Below are 21,813 nucleotides of genomic sequence, written 5' to 3' on the forward strand. Positions count from 1 at the left end.
CCACCATCGAAGGTGACAAAAGTATGTGCTCTAGGGATTGCCATATGAAATAAGGTCCCGTTGATGTGAATAGAAGGGCCTCTAGGCTATGCAGATCTTGTAATAGGAGGGGTGGAATGAGACCTAGGAGGTGTAGATGTATTTGGTTGAGTTCCCCTGATCGGTGACAAAGACAACCTCTTCCACTCTTGTAGTTTGAATAAGGAAGTTGGATAAATTGAAAATTACCTCTTGATGATGATCTAGTGCGTCTCCTTGGCATAAAGTTGCAACTGGTATCACCCAAAGTCTGAATTTCTCCTCAAGAGATTTGCCAAGTGCTTAATTGATTGCCTCCCAAGGCTAAATTGCTCAGAAAAAACATTGAATCCTCAGCAAGAATGTTAAAATTGTGTCCCACCAGGCGTTCCAAAAATTGTTAACACAAAAGTTTGCACCCTTGGTGATCAAGCTTGACCACCAACCTTGTCAAACATTGAATCAACCTCTCAAGTGTGGGACCTTGTGCTATTGTGAGGTTGAATCTCTGGAGAAGGTCAACTTCCTCTTCAATCTGAATGAAGAGTGTTGGACCAACCCAACACTAATAAAACTAATCGATGGTCTAATAAGGAAAAGGGAGAGAGAGAAGAGTTGCATGAAAGAAGGGAAATAAGGTTTGCACCCAGACTGAAATGATGATCTCCCTTGCCTATAGCTGCATAGAAAATGAATAAAACTACCCAAGTATGCACAATTTCCTATCTTAACCAGCCCCTAAAGTGCAAAGTGAAGGTTGGAATTTGTAAGATAGCAGGAGGAATTGATCCAATTCATAGATGATATCCACAAGGAATTAACACAGTCATCTATACCCAGGAAACAAATCAAAATGTACTCATACAAAGAGTTAAAAAAAATACACAAATTGTCAGAACTGAAAAGAGGCAAAAGAGGTGAATTCTATTCATGTAAGGGCAAGGCAGAACTTTACAAGTGCAGAGAAACATAAGAATTTTGCATGAGAAAGGAAGGGAGAAGATCTGAACTAAATGTTATAAAATTGCCTTTATAGTTCAGGCATAACTAAGATGGTCACATTGAGAAAACCCTAACCCCAAGCGGGTTAGGTTACAAAAATATCAGAGGAGAGGGAGAGATCAGATCCGAGATCTAATGGCATGCTACAACTAGCTTTGGGAGTGTCCTCTACCTCTGGAAGCGTGAAAACCCCCCCTCGATGAGGTAATCTCTACCAACAAGCATGGTTGAGCACACTTGCAGGGACAAACAATTTGTGTTCTGCATTAAAGAGGGCATGGTGGCATCTAAAAATGGCCTGTAGAGTCACGTCTAAAGTAATGATGAGAAAATCTGGTGGTTGGAGGGTGATTGGATCAGATATAAGGCTTTGACTTGAGCAGGAAGAATGTCTTGACAGTTGGGTCGACAACAACCCCCTGCAAAAGTTCAAATACCGATGGCCTCCGTGAATTCAAATGTTGACCATCGATCTGAGAGATTCGAGCAAAGATGGATGTGCGAGATCTCTCCATCTATGTCTCCAGCAGGCTCAATCAATGATTAAAACATGGTCGTTGGATCAAGCTTTTATGAGGATCCAATGGCCACAATTGGTCGACATGGAACCCCCGGTCCACGTATCCTTACTGTGTTTGATCGCTAAATGGCCCTTGAATTCCTATCCCGCAAGGCTCTTGCGAGCTTGACTTGAGCTCACAGGATAAGCATTTGTTTTAATTCTTCCTTGTTCCTTATCCCACGACACTTTGCACTCTTCAAATTTACCCCACAGGATAAGAAAAATGCTTTGTAGTTTTTGTTTGATGCTTATCCCGCGGGATCTCTCTTGTCTTTGTTTTCCTTCGCGGGATAAGGGTCCTTTGTTCCCCTTGTATCTTATCCTATGGCATTAGTTGTGTGTTGTTCTAACCTCAGGGGATAAGAAGAAAGAATTTCACTTTTCTTTCTTATCCCGTGGTCCATCTATTGTCATCATTCCACTCTGTGGGATAAGGAGGAATACTTCCTCACCTTTGAAAATTCTTATCCTGCAGCCTCTACTTGTTGTGTTTGAACATCCTGTGACCGGTAAGAGGAAGGGGGAAATCTGCCCACTGACAATCGGGAGCCCCTCCAGCCATTTAACCTAAGTGACCTGGCCAACTGACCCAGTCAAATCGAAAAAAAATTGGGACCCGCTTTGCACTTTTCTTTGTTACTTTACTTATCCTGCACGATCTCAATTGTCTTCATTTATCTCCATGGGATAAGCGGTCCAATCTTTATCTTTGCTCTCTTATCCTATGGGACCTTATCCCGCGAGATCAAAACCTTGCCAAACACTTAGCCAATTGGATCCCGCCTCGGTGGTCAATAACACGACCTGTTATTGACACATTATATAACTTTCATGTTATATGACTTTTCAAAACTATGAAGAAGCAACTAACTCTACTGAGACCGATAACATGACATGTTATCGGTATTGACTAACATGAAATGTTATCCACACTGAAATCCTGGTTTTGAGCTCTGCTAAGGTTGGCACAAAAATTGCCAACAATAAATAGCACTGGTTTTGAAGACGAAGACAATCCTAACACTTGTACAAGCCTATAATTATTCAATTTGTAGTGTTATTCCTTGTGGACTCACAATGACCACTTTCATCCCCACTCTACTAGAATAGTGATTGTAGTGTCGTAAATTGTCACTTGTACAATTTACACCTCATATTTGTGCTCCTACTTTAGCGTGTTCTATCCTCATCCTCTCTCTATGTCTGATTTGTGCTTATTACCCAACTTTGGTCTCATGAATAGCTTGTTGTAGGTCCCACAAAGTGCTGCCAACCTCCTTGACATCTTTTTTTGGTCCCCTTTGTAGTGGGACCAAGGCATGGTACATCTTGGTCTGGACCATGGCACCTTAAAATGCCATGGTCCCCCTCAAAGGGGCCCAAATTTTAAATAGGGTGGGTATTGTATTTTCCTAGTGAGAAATCATCCTCGTGGCTATACATGACCATTGGAGGTTGGCCTAATCGATAATTTACCTAGAAACCCCTATATAAAGGCATTATATCAATTCATTTTAGATCTAAGACTCCATCCATTATCTACTTGAAGTATTTGTGCATCTATGAATTGTTGATCATCAAGCATTTTTAGAGATCTTCAAGGCTGCATATTCATCATCAACCATTGTGGAGAAAAGTCATGTCAATTCTTATGCAAGCATATGCATGTGATTATGGTTTTTTCATGTTCATGTCATTTCAACAATATTTGTGATTACATTCAAAGAGAAAAGCATCATCATCAACAATTCTAGAACTAAGGTATATCTAATTAGTATTTGCGTTATTTCATTCAAGGTTAATTCCTAAACTAAGGTTTGATTTAGGCAAACCCCTATTCTTAACAATTTCTTCGTTCTTTCTATGTTTAAGAAAAAAGTACAAAGCTATGTTCAAGAGGACCAAGAGAATTTACAGAGACAAACAGGTTCAGCTCTTGACAACAAGAAATCCGGAGGACCATGGTGAATTGATACTACCTAGTCCCGAAAAATTAGGCCAAACTTTTAGGAACAAATCCGAAACATATTATTTTTCCTAGATCCAGGTTGGTGGCTCTGTACAACATCTATAGCTCACTGTTTCTACCAAATCACTTCAATAATAACCTATTTGCCCTAATCTTCAACAATCCAATTCAATTCAACTTTAGGAGGGGAAAGCCCCTATCCAAGGGGATTGGAATCTGAACAAATTCTTGGTCTTTCAAGGCTGAATCTAATAGATTCCTCTCCTCCCTAATGTAATGTCTAATTAGGTAATTTAGTGGTTTTATTATCTTAATTTAACCCTAACCCCAATTTTCCACCATTACATTTTGGTGAACCCAACTCCTTACACCATTATTTTCTTATTTTTGTTCTCAGATCCGATTTGTAGGCATTTTAATTTTCAATTTTGCACTCATAGATAATAATGTAATCAAATTACATAAATTTAGAGGTTAAGTTTATAAAAACTCTAATTTATTTTGGTTAATTTGATTTGTGCGTTGCATAATTTGTAACTTTTATTTTCAAATCTGATCTTAGACATTCATAATGGCACTTAATAGATCTTATTTATTTATCATTTCACATATGATTACATTTTCACTTATATTTATCATAATCATGTGTTGGATAATGGATTCTTCCACTTTACATTGCTTCTTTTTATTCATAGCACTTTGGCGTATTGCATTTTTAGAATTTAAAAAATGCTTCCTATTAATTAACCAAATCTCAAAGATTTTGTCCATGATGTATGTTGTTTTGTGGTGATATTCTTAGGAAAATGCATTACATATGTAGATCACATAAAGGCTTTTGTAGATCATAATCCTAGAGATGCTAATGAAAATCCTAACACTTGTATCTCTCCTAGGGTATCTCATGTGAATGAAGAAAGAGAAATACTCATATCAATTATCTCTCTAATGTAGAGCAAGCATTGAAGAGCAACATGGAATCATCTTCTTCTCATACACATACCCTAGCACAAGGGGGGCAAAATCAAAATATTGGTGTTTCAATCTCTCTAAATACCCCTCATTATCCTAAAGCTTATCTTAACCATCAAAACAATTGTAGAGAAGATTATGTTATGCATTTCATTCACAATTTATCTCCCCACATAACATTAAGTAAAGATGAGGCCTTAGATGATAAGGATCTTCCTTCCCAACCTATCAAAGAGGATATGCATGATGATAGAAAGGATAATTTTCCTACAAAGGATGTTTCTTCTTCTTCTAATTCTCCCTTTGTTCCTTCTAGATGTACTTACACTAATTTTTTTATAAATAAATTCATTAGAATACTCCTTACTCTCAATTAAAAATCTCTTATAGGAGTGATTATAACATAATATCAAAACAAGGTTATAGAGGACTAGAACTTGGAAGATTTGAACAAGGAGTCAAATTCCCTATAAACCCTTATACACAACCTAGCACCAAAGGTCTAGGACATTCTCATCACTCACCTATAGATGATCTCCTTAAGGTACAAAATATTAAGAAGTAGTTTGCAAGACATAAGCTCTATCATCCATCTAAAGGTGCTTCTTCCTCAAAAACTCATTTTTTTCTCACATCATCAAACTAATGATTATGATACCAATGATTGTCCAAATTTTCAAAATGGAATGCAAGGACTCATTGATAATGGCATAGTCAAAATCATAGAAAACAATCCATCTTCTTCTAGCCACCCTTGTCCTACATCTCAAGATACAAGACCTACTCTTATTGATGACCAAGAGAAATTAGCTACTAGAATCTTTTGGAGATTGAAGTATGACAAGAATGTTGATTTTCCTTTCATTAAAATTAATCATAATTATAAGTTTAAGGAAGGTGATGGACATTGTCTTTTTTATCGTGATTATTCTCATTCTCTTAGAAATTGTAAAGCATTTAAAACATTTGTTCAACCAATTTGATAGAGCTCACATAGCTCTTACAACTGATCTTGCACTTTTTATTGGTGAAGAGGTAGTGCCTTAGCACTCCATTCACTCTCCATGTTACTCCTCATCCTATGACACTAGTAGTTAACCTCTATTGGGGGATCTTTTTCATAAGAGGTGATGTTTTTTCAATCACAATCATCTTGGGGGAGCAAAATAATTCATTCTTGCCTCTATGCTTGGGGAGCAAGAATATTATCTTATCTCTACTCTCTATCTAAAGTTTCACTATTTCCTTTATGGGTTGCATTTTCATAACTTGATGTCCTTTCTTGTATGGAATTATACTTCGTGCGAGTACATGTGTGTTCCTTGTTTAGGACCTTTCTTTGCTTGGAATAGTGCATTTTTCTTATGAATAAATCTCTCCTTATAGATTGTGTAATTATTCCCATTGTCCCTATGTTTGGAGGGCATTGATTTTTCCTTTCCTTTCTAAGGATCCACTTTTCCTTTGTTGAGTGGTGTTTCTTATAATGTGATGTTATTCCTTATGTGAGTTTTTTTGTTTACTCAAGGATTATCTCTTATGCAAGAGGTGTGTATCCTTGAATACAACCTCTTTTTCACTTGGTAATGTATATCTATTATAAACATACCGCTCACATTGGGTCAAAAGCGTGTTATCCTTTGTCAAGAATCCATGTACCTAGGAATAAGGGGAGGGTAGGCATTATTGTTCCCCTTCTTTTCTTTTGGTACAAGATGCTATGTTTTATTCAAGAAACTCCTCTTGTAGGTAGATTTATTTGAGCAAATATCTCTTCTCCTCCAAGGATTCCCTTTACACTTGTTCCAAGATATCTATTTTTCAATTCTCTTATCCTTTCTTGTAAGAGTGTTACCACCATAGCTTGGATTTTTTAACATTGTTTCCTAAAAGGGTATCTCCTTGGTGTTGAAGGTGGTTATCCTTATATCTAGCTTCATTAATACATCAACATAGGGCTATGTTGACATCTTAATGGGGGGGCATACATAACACCCTCTTTTTACTTGTTGGCAATATTTTGGATTGGGTTAAGTTTTGTCATTGATGTCAACATTGTATCTCGGTTGGAGACTATCCCGGTTAGATCTATCCCGGTTAGTCTTGGTGATCATTTTGGTTTTGGTTGTGATTCTGATCTGGTATGATCAGACCTCTGGAATTGGTTTTGGATGCTTATTCTGATGGTTATATGCTTGCTATATTCTGGTGATTTCTTGGTTTGGTTATCACTTTTGGTATTTCCAGTTACCGGCTTGTTATTGGCTTTACCGACTAGCTTTTGGATTTACCAGCTTCTGGCATTCTCGGTTAGCTTTACCGATATGTTGTTTTGCTGACTTGCTTAGTGGATTTTGGGTCCAACTTATGGAATCGGTTTCTTTCATGTTGTTGGTTCTTCTTGATCATATCCCGAGGATTTGGTGACTTTTCTTTGGATGGTGTGCTTTTATGATGGTCCTATTTGGATCCGGTTAGAGTTTCATTGGGGGTTTCTACCAGCAAGTGAAGCGTGTTGGATTTTGGTCTTAGAAGAATCCCCAATGGATATGATTATTTGGTTACTTGATTTAGGTCCATGCTATGTAACATGAATCATAATATTGGTCTGGTGGTATCATATGATGTAATTTTGTAATTATGGGTTTATGGGTTTAGGGTTTAGGGTTTAGTCGACTTTGTCAATAAGGTTGATGATTTGTATTTATAGGTGACTTGTTTATGTAATTCATATGTGATAGATGGGATATCAATGGTTGGTTAAATCTACATTATCAGAGAAGGATTAAGTGTGAATAAAGTCATATCATTCAGGTGAAGGTTGGAAAGGTTTTTGTATTGCAGAGCAAACATCAATGCTTGACTGGAACTGTATCAGGCATTAGTAGATGCTACTTTCACAGTTCATTATATTCCAAATTGTAGTCAGATGATTTTGTAAGTCAGTGAGACTTCCCTTTGTGATGAGCAGTGTGCTCTAGGCTGTTAGTCTTTCTGCATGTGCAGACCCCATTGTAATTATTCACAATACTACTGCAGAGTATTCATCTGATTGTGGGTAGGGTTTCCCACCGTGGTTTTCCCCTTTCCGGGTTTTCCAGGTCAAATATTGGTGTTATGTGTGTTGTGCTTTCATGTTATATTTTTCATTGGGTTGTGCTCCGGTTTAAGGTTTAGAATTGAATTGATTGTTGTTATTGTTAGTAAACTGATTCACTCTCCCCCCCTCTCAGTTTACTATCGGTATTAGTACATTCCAACAATATCATATATTTTTGCATGTCTTAAATGGGATTCTCATTCTCAAAAATAGAGAAAAAAAACTCTTACACGAGATGCTTCATGCCCGAAACCAAATGCAACATTTATATATGTCTTATATGGGGTGCACATTCTCAAAACCAGAGCAAAAAAAACTCTTACACAATATGTTCCCAAAACCAAACACATATTTTCTTTTTCATTTCATGTCATATATAGTTTGTTTCATTCTTGAAACCAAAGAAAACAAAAACTTATATGATATGCTTAACACCTGACACCAGATAGTTACATACACAACAGGATGAGTGGAATTAGCAAAACACAACTAGACTATTCCGACTCTCCTCCCCAACATGGTTCACCTAGAAAAACATAGATAGCTCATGGAATCCATATCCTCTCTCACTCTTCTTCTCATGGATCACCTAGAAAAACACAACTAGATTTGATATCCATTTTTTCCCTTTCTTCTCATCATGAGCTCATAGCTTTGCTATTTGTAGTTCATGGTTTGATGCATTCTCTTGCTCTTTCTATGTGATCAATTGTGTCCTTGTGATGGCATTTCACAAATGATATTAGTGGTTGAGACATTTTTATTATTGATTTCTCTTCATCTATTTGGTTTGAGGTCTTGTTTTGGTTTTTAGCTTTTGTGTTGTGTCTTTTACCTTTTGTCTTTGTTTGTCCTTGTCTTGTTTTTTGTGCCCTTGCATGCAATTCTATGAGTTAAGATCCTAAGATTGGGGGCTTGGTTCCTCAAAATTAGTGATGTTTTATACTCCTTGTGATTGCACTCCTAATTTCTCCTCTCTCATCTTTCATCTACTTTACCTTGAGTATTTGCATAGGCTCATACTCTTGTTATATTGGGGGCTAAATTTAGCATCCTAAATTGTCACTAGTACAATTTACACCTCATTTTTTTGCTCCTACTTTATCATGTTCTATTCTCATCCCCTCTCTACGTTCTATTGTGCTAACTACCCAACTTTTATGTCATGAACAGGTTGTTGTGGGTCTCACAGAATGGTACCCACCTCCTTGACATCTTTTTTTGGTCACCTTTGCAGTGAGACCAAGGCATGGTACGTCCTAGTCTAGACCATGGCACCCTAAAATGCCATACTCCCTCTCAAAGGGGTCCAAATTTCAAATAGATCAGGTGTTGTATTTCCCCAATGGGATTTCATCCCTAAGGCTATATGTGTCTATTAGAGGTTAGCCTAATCGGTAATTTACCTAGAAACCCCTATATAAAGACATTATCAATTCATTTTAGAACTAAGACTCCATCCATTATCTACCTAAATTATTTGTGCATCCGTGAAGCATTGACTATCAAGCCTTTTTAGAGACCATCAAGGATTTATATTCATCATCAACCATTGTGGATCAAATTCATGTCAATTATTGTGCAAGCATGTGTGTATGATTAGGGTTTTGTCATGTTCATGCCATTTCATATAACATTTATGATTACATTCAAAGAGAAAAGAATCATTATCAACAAATACAAATCTGAGGTATATATATTCAATATTTATTTCAGTATTTGCATTATTTCATTCAAGGTTAATTCCTAACCCAACGTTTGACTTAGGAAAATCCCTATTCCCAATAATTTCCCCCTTCTATTTGTGTGATGGAAATAGGTATAGAGATGTGTTTAGGAGGACCAACAAAATTCACAAAGATGAACAGGTTCAACTTTTGATGTAAATAAATCTGAAGGAGCATGGTGAATTGATACTACTTGGTCTTGAAAAACTAGGCCAAATTTCTGGGAATAGATCCGAAACATATGCTTTTGCCCAAATCCAAGTTGATGGCTTTGTATGACATCTTTAGCTTGTTTCAACAAAATCACTTCAATAATCACCTATTTGCCCTAATCTTCAACAATGTAAACTTAAGGAGGAAAAAGCCCTTATCCAAGGAGGCTGAAATCTTATTAGAATCTTGGTCTTTCAAGGCTATATCTATTAGATTCCTCTCCTCCCTAATGTAATGGTTAATTAGGTAATTTAAAGGTTTTATTATCTTAATTTAACCCTAACCCTAATTTTCCACCATTACAGTGACATCCATCACATTAAGACCATCTGCCATATGAATGGATATCTAGGGAATGCAAGATCATATACCACCTTACACCCCTTACCTTAGAGATTTATCCTTGGCAAAAGTAAAATTTATTGATAGTAGGGTCATTTTTATGTCACAATACATACATAATTTGATTCATTTTATGTCAACCTGGGGGGTGTTTGAAGCTATCTGCGGTAAGATGTGTTTTTTTGGGGTTCTTTGATGGTAATTTTTGGTATGTTTTATGTCTGGAGCTACCCAGAGCTATCTTGCTAAGACTCTAATCTACTCTAACCTTCTTAAATTACTCTGAATTTTGAGTGTAACCTAAAGAAAACTAACTAAACTAATGATTATAATGGAAATTACCCTTGCTTGAATATGAATTCGTACTCAAGATAATGGAGTTCATCAATCTACCACATAAATGCTTGAAAATAAATTACAATTTAATTGTATAAATCAAATCTAATTTACATTTGTAGGAATTGAAACCTATTGCAAAATGAAATATCATAATTTATGCCTGCAAAAATAAGATTCTAGACTATTCTTGCAAAAAGAAAATCATGCTTTGCATAAAGAAAACAGAACTATATTCCATTTTATCAATTCAGATTTAGAACTCATCCTTCATAATTGCATTCATACATAAAATTACCCATCAAATTAACAATTCAATGAACTTAATCAAAAGACTATTCTAATTACAATTAATCTTTCACCACAATTAATTGAGATGATCTTTGAAATCTAAGATAATTGTTGTGTCTGAAAAAATGATTCAAAATGCAATTGAAAGATTTAAATAGGCAACTAAGACTCTTAGCAAAAATAAAATACGAAGATCACCTCCCTTTGGTCAAGTAGGACCTACTCTTTCTCCTAGAAGGACCCTACATTCCACTAGATCAAAATATTCTTACTTGCATTAGAATTGGCCCAAGAGAGGTAAATTAGAGAGTTTCCAACAATAGAGGAAAAATACAATTTGAAATTCAGACTAAAACATGATAGACTAAACTATGACTAACTACTTGGAAAACATATATAGTGGCCTTATTTGAAAACAAAGATTACAAATCATAACTAATCAACTCAGAAGAACTGAGTTCACACTAACAGACCAAACTAGAGCATAGGAGAAACTCAGAATCTCCTCAAGTGATTATAGGAAAAAGGGTAGGACTTAGTGGAATAGGGCATTCCACTATAATAATGCAAGTGAGAACAATCCCATGTTTAAAGTAATTCAAAGATGTGTTCAAGTCATCCATTATGTGCATCAAACAACATTAAATAGGAAATATTCATCATTTCATGAGGTATTTTAGGAATGACTCGTCATTAAAACTCAAGAAAGATCAAATGAAAAACATGATTCAAAATAAAGCAAATCTTTGATCATTTCATAGCATATTATTTTCATAAGATAAACATTTGTAAAAAAATATCATTTCTAAATTAACCCAAAATTATATCAAACAAGTCTTAAAAAGTATCATAAAGTATTAGTTCCTAAGTGTTAATATCAATAGAATATTAAAATATTATGTGTCTTTGTTTAAAATCATGAAAATAAAATGGTGTTATATATACTTCATCATTCCTCCCCTTCTTAGCGACAACCATGTCCTCATGGTTGGGGGTTTGGGATATCTTTGTTCATCTACTCCAGCCAAATCACCAAGTCAAATCTTTGTCTCCTATATTTTGAAGAAACTTTGGGTGCTGCATAACCATGGTGATCCAAAACCATTTCTACCCATATTATGAATACTTCCTCTAGTATTACTTGTGGTGTATTGATTCTTGGAGAAGGCATGATAGTAAGTGGAGGCTTGAACCTCATATTGATCCAATGTTCTACTTAAATCCCTATTTCCAATACAATGATTCTTGTTCTTCTTACACTTCAAATAATATTAGTAAGAGAGATAGGTATTCTCCTTATAAATGGTAAAGTGATTGTATTGAACCTTTCTTTGCATGTCTATAGATCCATTTCCACTAATAGGACCTCTTGATCCTTGTAACAATCAACAATCCTCTATAAATTTTCTCTATAGATGGGAGTAGTATTTTGTAATTGGGTTGTAGTGTCGTAAATTATCACCAAGTCCATTTACACCTCATGTTTGTGCCCCTACTTTAGCTTGTTTACCCCTCATCTCCTATCTAGGTCTGTTTAGTGCCTTAACTCCAATTTTTGTGCCATATACACCTGTCAATTGATCCTTTGGAGGGGTGTTATTCTCTCTAGACCTCAATTTTGGTAACTGATTGAGGAGAACTAGGGCGCTAGCACCTAGCACCCTGGTCCCCCTCAATGGGGCCCATTTTTCTAGAAGAATATGTGACCTATCACTCTAGTGGGAAATGAAAATGATGGCTCTATGTGACCATTGGAGTTCAGCCTAATCGGTAAATTGAACTAGGATCCCATATATAAAGGTATTTAATCAATTCATTTCACATCTAAGACTCCAAGAATTTGACCTAGAGCATTCAAGCATTGGAGTGTTCATCATCAAGCATTTTTAAAGATCTTAAAGGCTACATTTTCTTCATTCAATCATTGTGGAGAAAATTACATCATTCATATGCAAGCATGTGTATGTGATTAGGGCTTTGTCATGTTCATGCAATTTCATACAACATATGTGATTGCATTCAAGAAGTGAAGCATCATTATCAGTCAGCAGATCTGAGGTATATCTTTCCATTGTATATTTCAAGTATTTGCAATGTTTCTTTCAAAGTTCATTACTAAACTGGGGTTTGAGTTATGCATGTTGGAATTTTGATTTTGTTGGCATTTTGCATAGAGATTGCATTAATGATATGTTGTCATTCATGTCAATTGAATAGGTAATGGTATTCATGTTATTGTTGATATTGTTGTTTTTCATATTGGCTAGTAACCGGTAAGAAAAGCTTTGTGGAAGATGTTGTAAACCGGTGTGTTAAGTTTGTGAGTTGAACCGGTAAACCGGTGTAAAGGGTTAAACATTTTTATGCAATGTAACTGGTAAACCATATCAGTTGTTAAACCCTAACCGATCAAGTTTGATGGTTTATTATCTGATGAGCGCTAATGATGGAGACACATGTGATCATTGTATGAGGATAAGTTCAAATTGTTTTGGCGTGTTTGTTTATTATCTAGGGAAGGAGCAAAGTGGATTGCATCTAATGCACAATGTGTGATGAGTTACAAAGTCTGATGGAGCGGTGATCATGGAGTGGTTGAAATTTTCTTGAAGAATGTGAAGAGATTGTCATGATTTCTAATGGTCAAGATTGTACCAACTTGTTTGTAATCTCGATGATGAGAATTAGGTTTTTGTTGTGTTACCGACCTAATCGATTTGTATTTAAGGTCGATGAAGTTGCTTGAATAAGTTGTTGGCAAGATTGGCAGAAACCTGTTAAGTGTGTTGTTGCCTAACCAGTGAATGGATCTGCACATTGAGTGAAGGCAGATTGAAGCTTAAATGGATTTGATCAAGAAAATGTAGTGCTATTCAGATAGATCAAGAAAACCTGTTGTTTTCCAACAATTACAATAGAAGTGAAATCCCTTAACCAGGTAAGGTCTAACAAGATTGCTTACGTATGAAATCCTCTAATAAGGTGGTCCATTAGCTTAGATTCTTAAATCCTCCAGCGAGGTTACTCCTAACAGGGTATTGTGCTTTTCATCAAGGCATATTTGTAAATCCCTTAACCGAGTGATTTCTAATCAGAATTAGTTCTTAATAGGACTTATTGTAAATCTTTAACAAGCTTGGCTCCTAACAGGGTCAACTTTAGAAGAGTTCAGATAGCTATCCTTGTGAGTCTCATCTCACCGTGGTTTTTACCTATTTGGGTTTTCCATGTATAAAAATTTGTGTCAATTGGTGAATATTTTTGTGGTTACGATCTCATTTGTTCATTTGATTAACTTCTGATAAGGCATGATAACTAGAAGCATTGAGAAATGAATATGTTGAGGTATGATTAAGCATTGTTGATGTTTACAAGATTGAATTTGTTTATTGTTAAGTTGTCATAACAGTCAAACCGGTTGATCTCAAGTATTCTTATGAATATTGATCATGATTGAGATATGTTTACTTTGTGTGATTGAATTTGAGTTTGGGAACTTTGTATCATTTTTTTACTATACTGATTCACCCCCCCTCTCAGTATTCTACCGGATACTTATTCTTTCATCATACCATCAATTGGTATCAGAGTATCTCAAGTCCTCTTTAATCTAAAAGCCTAACAACTTGAGGAAAAGATTTTGTAGATCATGATGAAGAAAGAAGGTCCAAAGTTCAACAAAGATAACTATAGAATATGGAGTGACAGAATGAAGACTTACATTAAGAGTCTTGGTAGTTAGTATTGGGATCATATAGGAACTAAGTATATTACACCTACTAGAATCCTGACTGATGATCAGAAGAAAGAACATCAAGAAAATCATCAAGCAGTAGAGGCTATTATCAGTTCCTTGTCTGATGCTAAATATGTAGATGTTCATGGTCTTGAAACTGCATATGAAGTGTGGCAAAAACTTGAAGATATTTATAGCGATGATGAACATGTTAAGATTTCCAAAGAGGAGAGTCTAAGAGGAAAGTTTGGTGACATGAGAATGTTTGAAGGTGAGAATATCCAACAATATGGTCAAAGGATTAAAGAGATAGTTGGTGAATTAAAGAGTGCAGGAGGGAAAGTGGAAGATGCCATAGTAATCAGTAAGGAACTGAGAACCCTACTACCAATCTATGCTATCTGAGTTGCAGCTATTCAGGAGCTGAAATCTATTGACAAGACAAAGGTAACTCTTGACTCTATTATTGGAAAACTTACTGCTTTTGAACTAAATGGCTATGATGGTAGTGTACAGAAATCATAATCTACATTCAGAGCTTTTGTCTCTAACCCATATGTGAGAAGAAGTAGAGATACCGACCATGGTTGTGAATCTAGATCCAGCAGAGATGCTGATGATGAAGACAACTTAGTGGAACTTGAAGCATTGTTGGCAAAATAACTGCCTAGAGGCACTGGTAAATATAGAGGTAAGCTACCTTTAGAATGTTTTGCATGCAACAAGATTGGTCATATAGTAGCTAATTGCCCTAATAGTGAAAATGAATACAAGAGAGACAAATTTAAGAAGTATAAGGGTAAAGGCAAGAGAGATTATCTTGTAGCTATTGGCAGTGGCATTACTGATGAAGAATCTGATGATGATGCTAGTGAAGATATTGTGTTTGTAGCTATTAAGGAAGAGATATCATATCAGAAGGCATTAGTATCCAGGATGGATAACTCTAATGATTGGATCATTAATAATGGTTGTTCACATCACATAACCGGTGATCGGAGAAAATTTCTTTCCATGAAGGAATTTGATGGCGGTGTTGTCAGATTTGGCAATGAATCACCCTGTATGGTTAAAGGTAAGGGAGTTATTTCTCTTAATGGGAAGAGAACTGCTGACGATTTCTATTGGGTTGAAGGCCTAAAGCACAATCTTTTGAGTGTGGCACAACTTAATGACAGAGGATACCCACTGGAGTTTAGAAATGGTATGTGCAAAATCTTTGACAAAAAAGGTGAATTGATTGCAACCGGGAAATAGACCAGACGTAATTTATTTCATCTTAATCCTAAAGTTAGCAACTATTTGATTGCAAAAATAGATGATAGCTAGCTTTGGCATAGGAGATTTTGTCATATAAATTTTGATAATATTGTTAAAGTAAGCAAGTCTAAGACGGTAAGAGGTCTGCCTTAGCTAGACAAACCAGTTGATGCTCTTTGTAAAGAATGTCAGTTAGGAAAGATGACTTCTTCAACTTTCAAGAGTAATTCCTTCTTAGCGGAGCACTTGTTAGATTTGGTTCATACAGATCTATATGGACCAATAAGAACAAGAAGCATTCAAGGTGACATATATTTCATGATCTTCACTGATGACTGTTCAAGGATGATGTGGGTCACATTATTGAAGGATAAGAATGAATTTTTTGGTAAATTCAAGGCATTCAGGAGCTTAGCTAAGAAAGAGAGTGGCAAAAAGATAAAATGTCTGAGAACATATCAAGGTGGTGAATTTACTTCTGAGGAATTCACTAAGTACTGTGATGAGAATGGTATCAAGCGGTAGCTTTCGGCACCAAGGACACCACAGTAAAATGGTATAGCAGAGAGAAACAATCGGTTAGTGGTTGAAGCTGCTAGGACTATGTTGATACAGGGAGATGTCACAAAAACATTTTGGAAAGAAGCTATAAGTACAACTGTCTACACAATAAACCGAGTTCTAGTGAAAAGAGGTAAGGACAAGACCCCTTATGAATACTGGTATGGGAGTGTAGACACCCAAAATTGTCATGTCTAATTAAATAAATATTTCATTTATTTAATTATCTAAGCTTAATTCTTCTATTAATTAAATAAATTTTTATTTATTTAATTAATTCATTTATCCTCTTCTAGCCTTATTTCTCATTTAAATAAATACATTTATTTATTTAAATTATCCCTTTCCTAAATTAAATAAATATTTTTATTTATTTAATTATCTTATTCTTCTATTAATTAAATAAATCTTTATTTATTTAATTAATTCATTAGCTTTTTCTACCCATGACACATGTCATTCATCTCTTAATTCCTACACTACCTACCTCTTTCATTATTTTGGTATTTCTTCTACCTACCCTCTAATCCTAGCCGACCTCTCTTTTTACACCTCTCAATCTTATCCCTCCATTTCTTATTGTGTCTTCTATTTAAGAAGATGCTTTCTTCATTGTCAAACCCGAATGACTAATGACTAATGACTGATTTTGGAGTACTTGGCTACACTACGATCCTACTTGCAACCACATTCCGTTCTTTGTTGAGCTCTTGTGCATATAAAAATCTGAGAGCAAATATATCAAGCAAGATCAATGGAGATAGGAAGAATGGAGATCAAAACCCTATTGGACATGTGATGGTATAATCTTTGTGATTTCATGTGATTTGCATTGTCTTAGGTAATCTTCATATGTTATGGTGGATCTTTGTTCATTGTTAGGCTAGGGTTTTGTGGTTGAATTCATTTAGCCTTTCAATATTGTTATTATTGTTATCCATTTTCACCATAAACATTTTGGCACGCCCGGTGGGACTCTTGTCCCTTTACATTTAACATTTTTGTTGTAGATTTCGCATTTTTGAAGTTGCAGATCGGACAATTTTCGACGACATTTTTAGGTTTTTCCGCGTCTGCGAGCGTTCGGATCGCGTTTTTGTGTTTCAGAAGCGTCTGCAATATCGTGAATCGTGTATGTGTTTTTGCCAGATTTTATTTTTGCAGGTTTAAGGAACCGCGTCTGTGAATTAAAATCGCGTCTGTGCTTGATCTTATCGCGTCTGTGTTAGGGAAAAGCGTCTGCGGTATCCAAGCGCGTCTGTGCATTACAGAACCGCGTCTGTGTCGTACAGACGCGTCTATGTCTGGTATAACTGCGTCTGTGTTTTCTGTTTTGCAAATTTTTCAATTTTCTTTAATTCGGGTTTTCGGATTTTGTACTTGGGTTTCAGATCTGGTTTATTTTCGGCTAACCCTTGCAGATCTAGCTAACCAAGTTTGTGCAGCTTGCTTTAGAGGAAAAAACATTTTTGTTGAAGGCCCCTTTTCATAAAGTCTTTTGGGTTTTCTAAAATTTACCTAACTTGTGTGCTTGCAGGAAGGGGTTATCATTTGAAACAACCCAAATTACTAACAATTTTGTTGCAGGGCCTTAGCTAGGGTTTTGTAGTTTTGTTGTGTGCCTTGTTTTCATAGATTAGCAAACACTTCCATTGGTGCACTAAAATTGAATCATTGTCTTTTGTGTCTTGAGCAATAGGCTCTTTTTGTTTAATCTTTAGAGGGCCTGTCTTCCCGTGTGGTCATTAGGACTACTAGTGAGAAGAGAACGACCCAAGTGGTAGCGAGGAAAACCCACCTCTTCCGAACCACTATAATCAAATGTATTCATGGTGAAAACTATGGATAACGTGTGCTGATTAGTTCATACCAACACTATGTCTCCCCATAAACCCGTTTGATCAAATTTATTTGATCATTTGTAGGGCGTAACCCCTACCGGCTGGGAGCCTTCTGTATTTACAGAGCTGAAAGTGCCGCATGTATGGCCACACGAGCGGATGCCCTTACTAGCACCTTTTTGTTTTAGAAGCCCAAATCCTTCTAGTTGTTGAGGCAGGAGGTCGGACCTCTGGTAGCGGCCCACACACATACGGTTCTTAGTAGAGATACAAAGTTCGCCATGGGGAGTTTTCATGGGGACTGATGCTTGGCTGACCCGAGAAGTGAGTGTCGAGGGTGGAGCCAGTGAGGTCAAGCATCTAAGTATCCACTCTGAATAGCGTAGCCTAGGGGGTAAAACCCTATGTGGGATCAACAACTATTGTCTTGGCCAGCCCTAAGATTTGCGCTTGTTTTATGCTAAACACTCAAAACATTCAAGACAAAACAACAAAACATTGTGTCTTTTGTGTCTTTAAGTGTATGCAAAACTTTTTACATCAAACAACACACTTTTGGAGTCTAAATAGTTTGCAAACATTGAGTCATCAACATTGTGTCCTCTTGTCACGAAAAATAGTCAAACAATCGGATTTGGTCACAACAAAACAACTTCACAGATTGGAAAAATTGCACGAAGTTTATAGAAATGCGTCTGTGTCTGTTTTAACCGCGTCTACGTCATATAATCGCGTCTGTGAAGGGCAGAATAGCATCTGTGTAAAACAAAGAAGCATCTGTGTCTGGGAATCGCGTCTGTGAAGTATACAGAGGCATCTGTGTCAGGAATTGAAAACCTTAACAGTCCAGCAAACAAAGGAAATCGGTTTCGGCATACTTGAGCTTCCTAGGTTGTTTCTTCAGGTTTCATCTAGCATTCAACCTGTCCTAAGGTCTCATACAGTCCATCATTGCTTTACATCCCATTTTACATTCATACTTGTCTAAAAACTTGAGTCAAAAGGGTCACTTGCTTGTCCTCACTATACTCTTTCAACACACTACATACAACTACACTTTGCTAAGTGGTCCCTCATCAAGGTTTCTTACCTTTGGGTCTCATTTGGTCTTACTTAGAGTCAAGGTCAGCTTACCTCATCAAGAGAAACGATCCTCTCTTTGGAAGTCACACCTACTCTACTACTTACATACTTGGTCTTACACTTTGGACATTGCAAGTACACCTCAAGATTCATTTACACTCCATACAACTCTTGGTCTTCCATACTCTTTTCATTTTTCATCTAGTCTCTCACATCTTGGTCAAACACCTAGTTCATGGTTGAAACCCGCCTTCAAAAATCTAGGAGAATAGTTAAAGAAGCTCAAGAATCCGTAAACATGAGTTCTTATGAGTATGACAATGATCTATTCTACAATCCTGAGCACACTACATTACCAGACATGAATGTTTATAGACACAATCCAAATGTGGAAAGCGCAAATACTATAAACAACAATGCTACACACAATGACAATGTTGACAACTCTTCAATACTATCAGCAGACATAGAAGAATCCATAATGAATCCCCATTTCAATAGATTGGTTGAAGAGATAATGAGGAAAGATTGACAGTACTTTTTACACATGATGGCACAAAGTGGAGCTAAAATACCGCATCATTTTGACTTATCTCAACTTATGGAAAGTCGACCCTCCCAACAAACTCAACCCAACATGGATCAAAGGAGACCAAATAGTGGAGGAAATAGAGGACCGAATAATATGATGCCTGAGTCACCATCAGTTTTGCTTCAAAAGCCAGCAATCCCACATACACAAGCTCAAACATATGATACTTACACTCAAAGACCATCATGGAGGCCTTATGTGGATAGATATGCTCAATCACATGCTCAAGGTATGGATCAATCAAAACAAGTGGACACTCAAGGACATCCTCAAAATTTTGACACAAGGAGACCTCATGTCAAAATTGGGGGCAACACAATGGAAAATGAAAGGCCTATTGAATATGGTATATATGCACAAAACAGATATGGGGTTCCCCAACAAGAAGTTATGCCAAGTGCTCCATATATACCGCAACAATATAGACCTCCATATGGACATGTCTACGATCAGTATCATCCATACATGCAACAAGCTCCTCCTCAAATGGGTGTTTCAAACATGCAACAATCTCCTCCCAAGAATAATTTGGAGCAACAAATTAGAGATCTACAAAAGAAAATGGAGGACATGAGTACATCAAAACCTACATACACTATGAGAGATATATGTCCTTATCCATTTTATAAGAGCATCCCAATGCCTCCATTTCCTGCACACTTTGTGACACCAAAATTTGACAAGTATAGAGGAAAAGGAGACCCCAAGGCACACATAAGACAATTTTTCACAGCTTGCATTGAGGTAGCGGCAGAAGAAACATATTTGATGAGGTTGTTCCCGCAGTGCTTAGGAGATCAAGCTATGGAATGGTTTTCTCAATTACCTCCCGGTGTTAAGTCATGGGGTGATCTAGCAAAGGCATTCATTCAGCATTTCTCCTACAATATAGAAACAGATATCTCAGTCACTACTCTATGCAATACTAAGCAAAAGGAAGGAGAATCTTTTGCGTCATTTTTACAAAGATGGAGAAATCTAGCTAGCAGATGCTCTTGTGAAATCCCACAGAAACAAATGGTAGAAATGTTCACTCAAAACGTTAACAAGGATATTGGCTATGATCTTAGGAAAGCTTGTTTGTCTACATTCAAGGATGTTATTGAAAAGGGCCTAGCAACATAAAAGGTCTTAATTGAACAAGGAGTCATTAAGATATTCAAAGAAAACAAAGAGGACTTTAAAGGAAAAGACAAGCCAAGATTTTGGAATAAGAACAAGAATACAGTTAATGATGGTGTTGTTGATGCCAACACAGTGAGACCCAAATTCGTCTTTTCGGGATCAAGTTCTACAAACAATCAAGTATATACTCAAACAACTTCTAGATCACAAAGGAAGTACACCCCATTGGGAGAACCACTTGAATCAGTCTTCAAAAAGCTTGTGGCAAACAAAGTGATCACAGTTCCAGATTTTCCTCCATATGAACCAAAGGTTAAGCCGAATTGGTGGAATGATGATGAGTATTGTGAATTTCATAAGAGCAAGGGTCATAAGACAGGAAATTGCCATCGACTGAAGAACATTGTGCAAGATCTCATTGATAGAGGTGACATTGAGATTGAGGGACATTCATCTAATCAAGAACATGAGATGTTTAAGGAACCATTCCCAAAGCATGACAAGGAAAAAGGTAAAGCCACAGATGATCAAGCCAACTATACTAGAGCACCTTACAACTATGACTCAACTATCAACCACATCTCGATGGACAATCATATCTCTACTATTACTATCAAGAACAAAAATCCTGAGAATCCTCCTCAGAGACCCAGGATTGTTCTAAGAGGTGTGGGATCTTCATCCGAGTCTACCTCTGAATGTCATGTTACAACCCGTCGAGGTAAGATTACTTTGCCAGGTGCTTCCACTAAAAATGCCGCTTCTTCATCAACCAAACCAGAGTATGACCTTGTAGAACAGTTAGGGAAGACACCCACGCTCATCTCCATCCTTGAGCTATTATGCATATCTCCCGCACATAAAGCTATTCTTGACAAAATCTTGAGAGACACCGCCGTTCCTACTGATCTGAACGTGGACCGGTTTCAAGCCATGGTGGGATACCTTTCCATTCCACATTCCCTTACATTCACAGAAGCCGATGACGCATTTGTAAGTCAGCCACATAATGCACCATTACATATTGAAGCCTTCATACATAAACATAGAATCAAACGAGTCCTGATAGATGGAGGAGCAGGT

Source organism: Cryptomeria japonica, chromosome 10 (assembly GCF_030272615.1).
Source record: "Cryptomeria japonica chromosome 10, Sugi_1.0, whole genome shotgun sequence".
Lineage (NCBI taxonomy): Eukaryota > Viridiplantae > Streptophyta > Pinopsida > Cupressales > Cupressaceae > Cryptomeria > Cryptomeria japonica.